Consider the following 5,933-nt stretch of genomic DNA (forward strand, 5'->3'; position numbering starts at 1 on the left):
GGGAACAGGTGGAAACAGGACGCTTCAAGGCACATCAGACCATCTTTGTCGTCATGAACACACGCGGGGCAGCCCATACTGACCAGTCCATTGTTCTTCCATCTGTGGGAGCTTGTTGAGTAAACGCCCTGTGACTAGTTGTCATGAGAAACCAGTCCTGGTAGGCATCACCTGCGGAACAGTCACTTGGCGTTCCTCCCATCCCTGGCCAGCGCAGGCCTCAGGCGATGGTTGTTGGGCAGAAACAGACGAGAGGCTCGGACGGGCTCTCACATCACCCCGTGACCAATGAGCATCGCTGAGAAACTCCATCAGCATGATGTTGTGATGTTGTAGCATCTTCAGGACCCACCCTTGGTAGCACATCCCGAGAACAGGAAAAGGGAAAACAAAAAAAACGGGGATAAGAAGGAAAAGGGAAAAGGAAAAGGAAAATAATAGTGCAAAATAATCACAACAAAATTGATTAAAATAATTTTTCAAACAAATCACAATGATATTAGCTAAAATAGCTTTCAAACAATCAAAATTAATCAATAAAATAACGTCTAAACAATTAAAATTCAAACAATTAAAATTCAAACAATTAGAATAAAAACAAAATCAATGAAATAACATTCAAACAATTAAAATTAAAACAAATCAGTATCCATTATAATATGTTTTTATGATTAAAACAATTATTTCCCAAAACTATTTTCAATCAAAAGCTTAACATTACTAAAAACTGATTATACCAATCATAACCAGCAACAAACAATTCTAATCACTTTGCTGTTAAAGGTCTGACTTTTGCTGCTCGTGTAATTTGTCTGGTGTCAACAACTTTAGGGGTATCTTTAGCAGATGGAGTAGTGATCAAATTATGTGCTTCCATTGTTGATGCCGATTGTGTCAGCCGTTTTACCATTCTCCAATTCAGGATGTATAGAATGACTGACAAAACAAACTGATTAAAACCAAAATCAAAGCACAACGATGGGATGACACAATTTGTTTAGGATGCTAGTAGCAGTAGGTGACCACCCAAAAAGAGTATCCCACCACCTGAGTTCAGCATCTCCTTTTACCCTTTCTAAAACGCGATGTATTTATCTCACATCCTGATGGACTGTAACCAGGGTCTTCTGTCCATTTTTCTTGATTTTTTCCAAGATTCCAATTAAGTCCTGGTGAAGCAACAATTGTTTAATCAAAGTGAGGTTCATCCCGATGGGGGCAGGCACTAACTGATGAATCAGTGTAAAACTGGATTGCAAAAGGTGATAAGACATAACCGGAGCAGTATAGGAAAAGTCACAGCCCATGATTGTGGTAAAATTACAAACACAAAAATTTAAATGATTTTTTAGATCCACTGTTACATTTTCTACAAACACTGAGTTGCAAGCAGTTCTTACACACACACATCCATTTCCTATGTACACCAGCACTGTTGCAGGAGTCTCATCAAGGTATATTTCAAAATGACAGATATTTTGTTCTGTGTCTAAACAGATGTCTTGGGCCACAATGGCATTGCTTTCACAAATGAAACCCCATTGCTCCTGAACAACGCAAGATTCCAAATTAACAGTTTGCCATTTCTCACCAATTTGACAAGTCCATTCTCTATGCTCGAAAGGATAGAGAATAGTTCCATGGTGATTCAATCCTAATGCAATGATGGGGTATATCAAATGCACTGAAGCGTTGCATATTGTCAACACAAAGGCTGTGGCTGTGTTTGTGCTGGGGTTGTAGGTAAAGTTTACCAGATTCCACCAGGACTGAAACTTCCTTTCAAAATCATTAGCATTGTCCCAAATTATTGTCCGGATTTCAGTAGGGAAGTTGCCTTCTTCCCCTTCCCTTATAATTGAGGCAACAACTGTTTGCATCCAAAGCTGTGCCTGGATACAGCTGAGGGCTAAGGAGATGTTGTTTTGAGCAGTACCAAGAGCATCAATTATCAATTTGTGATCATTTACATTTGCCTTTTCCCAATTTGGTAAAATGTTTGATAATAACCACTGTTGCATCCCCAGGGCTGTTAAAGAAGACTGCAGAGGTTGTTTCAATTTGGTCAGGTCTCTGGTGGTGGCAACCAATTTGTTCATTAATACCTCTGAATCAATGCTTTTTAAAATTCCCAATCCTGTTCCCACAACATCGGTTATGTCTCTTGTTTGTTTCTTGAAAGGATCCTCGTGGTTTTGTAACCAGGTCGTTTGTCCATCCCTAGAAAAGGTGAACAAGCTGGCTGAATTAAATAATATTTGCTGTTGGCCAGTTTTCCGAATTACCCAAGGTCCAATTTCAAAAATTTTCAGGCTCAGTATAACCGGTGGTTGGGTAGTAGGTGTTACAACATTGATATCAAGTTCTCCTTTATATTTGTATTGTTTTTTCCCACAGATAATTTTTGGGAAAATTGTACAACAGTTCAACTTTGATTTTGAATCTTCACAAAATAAAACACAGCTATAAGGTTCTGTGCCATAACTATATGCAGGTTCAATGAGGGATTCAGAAATTAATCTTCACGTTCCATGGTATTATTCTGTGAGAAGTCAACAAAAGAGAATCTGCCACAAAGAGGCAGGAGGTTAAAATGATGGAACTGTGCAGACAGAAATTTTGTTAACTTCCCAATCATTTTGCTGCCAAGAAGGAAGCCACTTTGTACCTCCTTTAAACACAGCATGAGTCAGTGTAGTTGCAAACAAGAGAGGCACTCTGCACTTCAAGCTGGAAAACACCCCAAATAATCATCAGCGCCCCAAGCCAAGAGTCACCCCGTCCCCCAGCAATAATTTGCTCAGCAGAAGCATCAGTGAATGAAGAATTAGTGAACAAAGATTGTTTGGGGGAGAAAGCAGAGGCTGCTTTAATTGCTGAGGCAGGTTTGTCATCGCTGTTGCCCAAGTTCTCAGTTTATGTTATTGTCAGATTTTTTACAGTTCCTTCTGTTACTGAGGATTTCTGGGCACCCCGTCAGGGGGGACAGTCCCAGTAGTGGCTGTCTTCAAAAACTTCACTTCCTGAGTAGATTTTTGAATTTTCTCTGAGGCAATTTGCAAGTTAGGGCTTTCTAGGTGGGAAATTATTTTCTGTTGCACATCCCTCACTACTTTTTCTTCTCCTCCTATCAATACATCATCTATGTATTGGTACACAGCTACAGTGTCAGGTTTGGGTTTTTGGATAGGCCATACAGGGGAGTTTTGCAAGTCCTGTATAAACGGTTTGATCTCTACTTTGGCACCAGAGAGAAAGTAGTTGTTTTACATTTACAGGTGATTGCATAGGTGATTTATGGCCAGCAGTGAATTTTATTTCATGTATAATTTGCAAGCAGGCATCTTTTTGAATGTTTTCTAGGAGCTGGTCTGGGGTGCCAGTTATGGCTAGAAGATCACCTCTTTCTAGGGGGCTAAGTCCCCCAGCCCAGTAGGCTGCACTCTGCGTCAGAGACCATGGAACACGAGCGTTTCCAGTTGTTAAGAAAACTCCAGGCCCCCAGTACCCACTGGCTTCTTGTTCACTTAATTTCATTTGATGTCCCCCAGTGAGTGAAACTCTAAAAACATACTCAGTCTCAGATTCTTGTGGGAGACGTGAGTATTCTTTCTTTAATTTGGCCAATTCAGTAGCAGTGTATGGTATTTCTTTTGAGGTTATGTGGGGGGTCAAAATCCTCCTCGTTCAGGTATCTATATTCCGTTTTAACGAGAGGTCTCATTTTAGAGCAGCAATTTTCCCCACTATTCTGTACATGTACTAGTTCTCTCTGTGGGTATATCTGCTTTATGTGACATTTTTCCTTTTCTTCTGTTTCATTAGGTGTATCTGCATGTTGTGAGGCATGTGATAGTTGTAGCAAATAGTTGTGATTTCTTTCCTGCTCTAGTTGGTTTTCCAGAGTTTCCATCTGATTTGTTTTCTGTTCTAGTTGGTTTTGCAGAGTTTCTACCTGATTTCTTTCCTGCTCTAGTTGGTTTTGCAGAGTTTTTACCTGATTTCTTTCCTCCTGTAAAAGTTTTTGCAAACCTTCCACCATGTTTTGCAAGGAGTCTATCACTGCAATTTCCTCACTCAGTCGTTTGAAACAAGATTCTACAGCAGCTGAAAGACAAGCGCCTAGAACTGAGCAAAGTGTGGTTTTATTTTTCTTGCTCAGTTTGAATTTTGTTTCATGTTGCAAAGAATGTATCCGATCAATGACATTTTCTACATTTAACCAATTACTGTGTGCCCAGTCTTTCCCCCCTTGGGAAGGTCTGGCATTATACTTAGCTAGTAAAGCGTAAAATGCAGCTTTATCCTTTTCAGACATTTTTGCGAAGGGACCAAAACCACTCTCAGGGAGACACACTTAAAGTTACACAAAAAGCACAGCTGAAACTGTGAATCCCTTCTCGTCCCTGGAGCGGGTGAAGAGACACACTACTTGGGACGTACTAACTTAACTACAAAAACAACTTGTCTCTTCGCGATCCCAAGTAGTCAAATACAATAATTATACAACAACTGTAACCTCTGAGTTACGATTATGTGCGAGGGGGAAAAACCACTTCAGGGAGGTCAACAATTGTCACCCAGACTTCTGCTGGGGACAACCCCCTGTGTTCCCTGGGTGGCTGAGGAGACCAAACCGCTTGGGAGGTTCTCTTTAGTTGCACATGGTTGTCTCCTCAACTACACCAAGCAAACAAACAAAAAAAAAAAACAAGTCCCATCTTTTTCTCAGTTGAGATCCTTTCAAAAATTCTCCAATAACTGAATGGAGTTGATTCTCCACCTGGGTCTGTGTGAAGATTGCTGGAAGAACCCAATACCCCTCCCTTGCTTTCTAACCTGTTCAGTCCTTACGTACTGACAGGCTAGGTGCAGCTGAAATGACACAGGTCTTCCCCTGGTACAAAGTGCACAGAAACCCCAACTCCCCCAGTATCAGGAATCCAATTGCCGACTACGCCAAATGAAGTCACGGTCCACCCAACCCGAGCAGAAGCCATGACTGGTTGTTTTATGGATCTCAGAGCGCAAAAGACACAGCAGGGACAAAACCAGTTTACTTCTACAGAAATGCACTTTATTTAGTGCCACCAAAATGAGATAGTGGGACAGAGAGAGAGAGAGAGAGAGAGACAAAGGGGGGTCGGGATTATAGCTACAAACGGGCAGATGAATCCTCGTGGAGCCAGCCAATAGATGTCTGTTGCCATCTGGGGAGATATCAGGGGTCTCCTCTGAGAAAGTCACTTTTATAGTCCTTTCCCAAAGCGAGTGGCTTCTGGCCAAAAGGTGGGAAGATTTATGGACTATTGTATGTGGAGCTCGTTACGCGGGGGGGGGGGAACAGGTGGAAACAGGACGCTTCAAGGCACACCAAACCATCTTTGTTGTTATGAACACACGCAGGGTATCCTATACTGACCAGTCCATTGTTCTTTCATCTGTGGGAGCTTTGTTGAGTAAACGCCCTGTGACTAGTTGTCATGAGAAACCAGTCCTGGTAGGCATCACCTGCGGAACAGTCACTTGGCGTTCCTCCCATCCCTGGCCAGCGCAGGCCTCAGGTGAGGGTCATTGGGCAGAAACAGACGAGAGGCTCAGATGGACTCTCACAGGTGGCCACCAGTGCTTGCAAGACCAGCTCACCTCCAGAACAGATGTTCCCATCTGATGACCCCTGCTCCATGGTACAGACAGGATGAAGAAGTTTGGGTTTCTTTACTTCTCATCACCAAGAGATGTGTGGAGCTGTTTGATCCAGGCTCCTGGATTAAATGGTGCCTGTGAATCTCTCCCATCTTCTAGGGCAGATGAACACCCTGCAGCCAAGGGTCATAGAACAGATCTTCCACAGATGGCCTGTCCAAGGAGCGCATGGGTAAACCAACTGATAACATCTCGGCACTCTGGGAGAGAAACCATAAACAGCAGGC

The sequence above is a fragment of the Erithacus rubecula genome (genome assembly GCF_903797595.1).
Source record: "Erithacus rubecula genome assembly, contig: scaffold_121_arrow_ctg1, whole genome shotgun sequence".
Taxonomy (NCBI): Eukaryota; Metazoa; Chordata; class Aves; order Passeriformes; family Muscicapidae; genus Erithacus; species Erithacus rubecula.